General features: G+C 47.9%; 1 protein-coding gene across 1 annotated transcript in view; it reads left to right on the top strand.

Annotated features, from left to right (window-relative positions):
- The first annotated feature begins 10 nt into the window (after nucleotides 1-10).
- Nucleotides 11-7,645, top strand: part of LOC111823227 (sodium/hydrogen exchanger 2) — a 68,898-nt gene continuing 61,263 nt past the window's right edge. Inside the window, exon 1 of the mRNA XM_023743989.1 lies at nucleotides 11-84. The gene's annotated coding sequence lies outside the window, so the exon portion shown is untranslated. The remainder of the gene's footprint in view (nucleotides 85-7,645) is intronic.

The following is a 7,645-nucleotide window of genomic DNA, read 5'->3' as shown; positions in this document are numbered from 1 at the left end:
CCGTGTTCACCCTGGACTACCCGCACGTGCAGATCCCCTTCGAGATCACCCTGTGGATCCTGCTCGCCTCCCTGGCCAAGATCGGTGAGCGCGCTGGGCCCGGGCGGGGGCGAGGGGCGGGGGGGAGCTGACCTCTGCCTCGGGGTCCCCTCCCCACCGACGAGGGCAGGGCGACCGGTGGAAGAGCTCTGGTCAGGAAGGGCCAGGGAGGAAGTGTCCTGCTCTGGGTTCTTGGTGGGCATCGGCCTGGCAGTAGCCCAAGCAGAAGCCCCCACACTGAGGGATGGCCGCTAGCCTCTGCCTGTTAGCCGGCGCGACCGTCCCCCGCGAGGCCAGACCTGCAAGCAGCGGGAGGCCGGCGGGAGCACCCGCCCTGGGGGAGAGGCGCAGGCTGAGGCTGCACGGGGACAGCCGGATGCGGGAAGGAGACGGGGCCCCGCACGGCCCCTGCCGGGCGCCCGACGCTGAGGAGCGGGAGGCGACGCGCACTCTCCTCCCTGCTTCGGGCTGAGGCTTCGACTCTCCAGGAAGCGCTGTTTGGGGAGACAGGCCAGGGAGGCAAGATGCATATTTTAAAATAATCAACCACTTTTCGAACGCCTTTAACTCTCATTTGGAAAGCAGACTCAGAATGTCTTCTCTCCCTGCCCTCCCGGCAGCTCTGCAATCTTTTGTTACGATTGTGGTGCTTGACATTGTTTTTACTTTATATTTTACTTTTTTATCTAAAGATATGTCAACCTCTGTCGTGATGATTCCAAAGTTACTAGGTCGGAAGGATGTAAGTGCTCTCGGCCGTGTTTCCCGCACCTGCCCGGGAGGAGCGCTGTGCGGGTGAGGCAGGCTCCGTAGGGCCATGGCCTTGCACCCTCGCAGCGTAGGGCCTGTCGGGAGGGCTGGGGCACATGTCGATGACCCTAACAAGCCAAGTGCTAAGCAGGGTGAGCCAGTGAGAAAGGATGGCTGTGTAGGGAGGCAGCGATCGTTCCTCAGGAAAAGGAGGCTTTCTTCAGGGTTTTCAGGGATGGCCAGGCTGGCCATGGACAGAAGGCCAGGCAGGTGGACGGTGACTTGGGGAGGTGAGCGGGAAGGCAACCTTCCCTGTCAGACTGAATTAACCAGATCCTGTTACTAGTGACCACAGGAGGCACCTGCTACTCGATGTTTCGCCATCTTTAATCACCAGTGTTTTATTCCACCTGAGAAACAGGGTGAGCGGGAGTGAAGGGCCTGCACATGCACACGAACTCCTTGTGGTAATACACTCAGGAGCCACCCCGCAGACCACAGCCCGGCAGGAAGGACAGATACTAATACTCCCGTTTGGAGAGGTGGAAACTGGAACTCAGCATTTCCGTGTTGCCCACAGACACACCGAGTGGCGGCCGCACGCGGGCTCTGCTCTTGCCACCAGCCTGCGCAGGAGGGCTGCTCTGTGCCGCTTCCCCTGCCGGCGTCTCTGCTGCCATTTCTATTCAATTACAACTTTCTTCTGCTCCTCACTCCTGGCTATTTTAATCTGATTATTACACTAATAGCAGCTGCGAGTAGCCACTTAAGTTCATTATGTCTCATCTTCACAACCATCCTGGGAGGCATGATGACCTCGTTTCTCGTTCGAGGGAACTGAGAAATGGAGAGGCCACCTGGCTGGGGGTGAGCCCGGATCCACCAGGGCTGCCGGCGTCTCGTCTTCTGCCCGTCCTGGAGGCTGGATTTGTTGTGAAGATTCAAGGAGAACGGATTTGTATAACATCCTTAGGACAGTGCTGGGCGTGCAATGAACACCAGGGGAGTGGGAGTGGGGGTGGCACCGGCGGCGTGGACAAGCCTGGCGCTCCAGCTCCTTGTCGGAGTGCCAGCCAGGCTGCCCTGCATCTCCGCTTCTCTCCCAGCGTCGCCTCCTCCAAAGGCTCTCATTCTGTGGGGTGCCTTTTTTTACTCTTTTCCTATCGTGATCTCTTCATCTTATGTGACCTTGTCGCATTAACTGTGGTATTTTATTAAGAAGGGTCCGTGCCGGTGTGTGGCATAGGTGCCTTGAGCTGCCTGCTGGCAGCTTTCTTATGCAGATTTATTTCTGGCCGGCACTGGCCGTTCTCTGGTCTGCTGCCTCCCCCGGATGCCGACCTTCTCTGGCTACTGTTGCCTCTTTCCTTTCTGCATCTGGGTGGCACAGAGTTGGAAGCAAGGACAGATGCTCCCATCTCCCGGCCAGGCCAGGAGGATCTCAGCAAAGAGGAGCCTGAGTGCAGACCGCCAGGGCTAGGGGCAGTGGAGAGCTCTCAGAGCAGAAAGTGGGTTTTGGCCCCCAGAGCTGTCCTTGGGGTCTTGTCTAGACTCTCCCCATGTGTAGTCCTGCTGCTGCCACTGCTCTGTTCCTGGGAGACCCGGGGGTGCCCCCTAGACTATGGGACACTTTCCCTGGCCCATTAAGTAGTCATTCAATTTTTATTTTAACTGTTGCAATGAAAAAAAAACACCTATTATTTTGGGTCATTTATATGTCTTAATTTGCTCATATTTGGGGAGGATGATAAATTGAGCTGTGCAGAGGGACATGAGGCTATGAGATAACAGGAATATTAACTCATGCAAAATGCCATGGTTTCTATTTGTGGCACTTTTATGCCATGTGCCTGGTGTACCTGAACTTACCTGCCACAGAGATCCTGGAGAAATATTACCGGTGATTAATCTGAACCAGGTTAAACAGGTTGCCCCAGAGGGAGGCTTCTAATGACATTTGTAGGAGGGTCAAAGCACTATGTTGTACACATGAAGCTAAGATATTACGTTATGTCAACTGTAACTGAAAATTAAAATAAAAAATCATGCCTGATGGTGAGTTCAGAATAGTTTTCTAGTTTGTAACACAATAGAAACCTAGAAAAATTACAATCAGAAATGTTAAATGAGTCAACTTTTCATTGCTTTGCCTGCTTATTAGGGAAAATTAACTTTCTAATTATTTGGTTAAAAAAATTCTGTAGTAATAAAGCTTCCTAAAATGATGAGGACGAGGGTGATGAGGGTGTGTATGTATATATGAAGTAGGTCACATAAATAAAAGAACATAGAAAATTTAGTACAGCTTTGAAAAGTTTTTAAAATTTTGGCAAGAAACATCTCCCAATCTGTTCTTCGCTCAATCCTCACACATGTTCTTTCATTTTAAATGTTTGTCTTTTGAGTAAGTTGGGGTTTTTTAACAGTAAAAATGCCCACTTTGCTTGGTCAGTCCTATACATGGGGTGGAGTCTACAGCCCAGAAAATAGGGGCCAAGAATTCAGAAGAGAAACATTGTCTGGAGTGCGAGGCTGGCCCCTCTGCTGTCTCCTGTGCAGTGGGCAGTGGATCCGTCCTGAGTGGGACAGGCCTGCATCCTCCCCTGCTACCCCCCCGCCCCAGGGCTCAGGGCTCTGGCTCCCAGCCAGAGGCCCCTTCCTTGTCCTCAGGGCCCCCATACCCCTCACTTCTCTCCCAGGTGTCAGGCCCCATCCTGCCCTTTTCACTTCCTTTGTCCTTAGGATGCAGCATTTTCCACTTCCTTCCATCCCGTTGTCTTAAAAATCAGATAAACTTGTATTATTATTTTGAGGAATGACAAAACAATTTGGTCCATGACGGTTTCTCCTCTGGGCTCCCTGCTGTCCTGAATTTGAAATATGAAACCAGTTTCCTTAGATAACACCTGCCTAACTTACCCAGACCTTGATCTGTGAAGAAAACAAAAGAACGATCCTTGTCCTTTACCTGTTTCTCGTTGTCAGATTTGGTTTTCCTGAGCTCGCCAGCTGGTTGGTGAGAGCAAGCTCATGGTCTCCCCTATTATTTGACCCACATCTCACTTTGAAGTCTGGTGTTCCTGTGGGCACGCCACACGCTGCTTCCTGTGGACCCTCCTGCCCAGCCTCCCTCTTGGGCTGGCCATGCTCCCCTTTCTGTCTGCAGGACAGCTCCGCCGCTTCCGGCTCTTTCCAAGGACCAAGTCAGGTGCTTTCTTTAGAATTTTATCACTGTGCTCTACCACAGGAATCGTTTTGTACCTTTTCAAATAATAGCATATTATTATTATAAAATAAGATTTCACACCAAAATGTTACTTTTTATATCAACTTTAACAATTACACTATTATTTATCACTAATGGGATGCTTTATTTATTTTTTGCAGAATTCTTTCACGTGTCTTGAAGCCCTAAGATGTATACAAAATACCTTTTATATAAATGTATTTGTTCCTGGGAAGGTTGCAAAACTCACCTGTAAAATCAAGTAAATTTGATGGTTTGTATCTGGATAGATTTTCCCAATGATCGAATTCTACGTTTTTGTATTGTAATTTGGGTCTGCTTTGTATTTAACTTCCTCCAATAGGTTTTAATTTATATTAGCAATCCCGGCACAGACCTAGAACATGCTACCAGTTCGTCTGCATTGCTACTTTGGTATCTCCCTTCCCTTCCAGATTGTTTTCTTTTGACTGAAATATGTTCTTGAGTGGATACTTCAGGGACGGCCTTTGAATGATGAATTCCCTCGGTCTTTGTCTAAAAATGTCTTTACTTTGATTATTTTCTTGAATAATTATATAACAGTCCAGGGGTTGGGTAATTATAACTTAGTTGCAAAACATTATTTCATTATTTTCTGCCCCTTTTTGTTGCTAAGGGGAATTGTGTTGCTACTCACTGGTCTTTGGAGTTAATCTGACTTTTCTCTCTGCTTGTACCTAAGAGATTTCCTTTGGTTATTCTGCTGTTGCCGTGGTATGTCTCAGTATGAATTTATTTTATTTTTCTTGCTTGATATGTGTTGTGCTTCCAAGTTTCTTAATGCTGCTCCATGTGTGTTCCAGCTACATATTACTTGCAGTGTGTTTCTACTCTGTGATCAACCTACTCACTGGAAATCCATTTCAATTATTTTCACTTAAGCATCTTTGGTCCTTTTCCAAGTTCGTCTGTAGTTTGTTCATGTTCTTTATTATGTAATTATAGGTTTCATTCCTCTTTTCATTATTTTATTTAAACTATTTTACTGTTTAGATCAGTGATGGCAAACCTTTTGAGCTCGGCGTGTCAGCATTTTGAAAAACCCTAACTTAACTCTGGTGCTGTGTCACATATAGAAATTTTTTGATATTTGCAACCATAGTAAAACAAAGACTTATATTTTTGATATTTATTTTATATATTTAAATGCCACTTAACAAAGAAAAATCAACCAAAAAAATGAGTTTGCATGTCACCTCTGACACACGTGTCATAGGTTTGCCATCACTGGTTTAGATTGTTCTGTTAATTCTAGTTTTTTGGGTTGCTAATTCATATGTTTATCACATCTACTGACTTTCCCTTTTATATATTACTAGAGGCCCGGTGCACGAAAATTTGTGCACTGGGAGGTGGGTCCCTCAGCCCGGCCTGGGTGTCACAGTCTGGGAGCCCTCAGGGGATCTGGAGGGAGCGGGCCTAAGCCACAGTCTGGCCTCCATCTGCAGGAGGCGACTGGTGGACCTATCAGGGAACTGCACCACACCCCTCACCAACCGGTCATTCCACCACTTGGTCTATTTGCATATTAGGCTTTTATTATATAGGACTAGAGGCCTGGTGCACGGATTGTCCCTTGGCCTGGCCTGCAGGGATTGGGCTGAAACTGGCTCTCCAACAACCTCCGAGGGTTCCCGAATTGAGAAAAGGCAGTTCTCGGGTGACGCACCCCAGAATCGGACTCCCTTCTCTCTGGTTCCGGGTGCTTAACCCAAGAAACACAGCTGCCAAGTCACCGCAGCTCAGCAGCTCCTGCATTGAGCATCTGCCCCCTGGTGGTCATTGCACATCATAACTACTGGTCGGACAATCAAATGGTCGGACGGTCTCCTAGGCTTTTGTATAGAGATATTTTATAACGTAAATGATAGTGCGCTAGCTTCACAGGGGATGTGCTCCTGGTGGATTCTGTTTCCCTGAAGCGGTGAGCGGTTCTCACACATGGTTTGAGTGTTCTGCTTCCTGGAACCTCCCTGCGTTTAGTATTAGCTTTTTAGTCTGGTTTTCCTATGTGAGGCAAGGACTGTGAATACAGATCTTACGTAGATGTGTGGTGTGGACCTGGAGTCTTACACTTCACGGGTGACTTTGCCCGTTGCCCTAGACCAGGGGTGGGCAAACTTTTTGACTCAAGGGCCACAATGGGTTCTTAAACTGGACCGGAGGGCCGGAACAAAAGCATGGATGGAGTGTTTGTGTGAACTAATATAAATTCAAAGTAAACATCATTACATAAAAGGGTACGCTCTTTTTTTTTTTTTTTTTAGTTTTATTCATTTCAAACGGGCCGGATCCGGCCCGTGGGCCGTAGTTTGCCCACGGCTGCCCTAGACCATAAAGAGTGGATGTGCTTCCTTTCATTTTCCCAGGCTATTCTATTTGCTTATTTAGGACAAAGTAGCTCTTTGATACTCAGGAATTTAGGCCGGAGTCCTTCCCTTACTCACTGAAGTCAGATTTCTTGTCCTCATGTGGATGCTCAAATGCCAGGTCCCAGCACATGGGCAGGCAGTACCTGCATCTGGAGTTCTGGTTTTATGGTTTGAAAGTCAACCTACATCTCCCACTTTGATTTTTCTCCTTATATCAGGCCTTTCAGGTTAAAAAAAAAGTGCTGAGCACGGCTAGCTGTCAGTGCTGCCTGGCTGCAGGGGGCAGAGGCCTCTGTGGTCCACACTGTGGCTCCGTGGCTTTTCCATGGCCTCTAAGAAGTGCTTTCTACCTAATGTTCCAAGTCCACAGGCATGTTCTGCTCATAGAATGTCATCATGGATTCTCTTTAAGGTAAAAGTAATCTGTACGTTCCTAGTTTTTCTGTCTGCAGGGTGTGGAGGTGTATTTGCCTTTGTTTTGTCCTCTATGTTTTTGCACGTGTCTGGAAAGGAAATAGCAGCAGTTGACGGAGTGTCGGGAAAGACAGCCCTGACTAGAGGAGGGAGGCTGTGTGTTAGCAGCCGCTCAGCACTCACCTTGTGTTCTGGCCCTGGCACGCCTTCGCGCACTTGCTTCTCATTTAATTAGTGGAAGGAGGACCTGTAGCTGCTGCTTCTGTTACTATTTCCACAGGGATAATGGGAGAGACTCTGGAGGGAGGAAACAGTCTCTAACAAAGAGTTTACTCTCAGAGCAAAAGAAACGCAAGCCAAGGCAAACATGTGTTTATTGTGTTAGAGATGTGTGGGTGTGGCGTATTGTCATTCCAATGAGACATGCACAATTACAGGCTACTCTCTTGCAATTACATCTTTAAATATAATGAATCATAATTGACGTACTTCCTGGAATAACCCTGCACATTGTTCATCACCGTGCAAACCCTTTCCAACCTAGATTGAAACAGCTCTTCCCTTATTGAAGCTGCGCGTGTGTCTTTCTCTGCAGTAATTGCAGAGGAGACTGGGGCCGCCTCGGAAGGCTCTCCTGCGGCTGTGCAGGCCGTAGCTTTAAATGTGCATTCCATGCCATTGCCTAGTGTTGGCATAGTAAGGTCACCTGCGAAAGTAAGAAAAGAAAAATCAAATTCACGATTATATTTATAAATTTCACCTGCAAAGAGACCAGGTGACACATGCCCACCTGCATGTGAGA

The sequence above is a fragment of the Myotis lucifugus genome, unplaced genomic scaffold, assembly GCF_000147115.1.
Source record: "Myotis lucifugus unplaced genomic scaffold, Myoluc2.0 scaffold_422, whole genome shotgun sequence".
NCBI classification, from domain to species: Eukaryota; Metazoa; Chordata; class Mammalia; order Chiroptera; family Vespertilionidae; genus Myotis; species Myotis lucifugus.
Note: the sequence above shows the minus strand (reverse complement) of the source record. Positions and strands in the feature narration are given on the sequence as shown.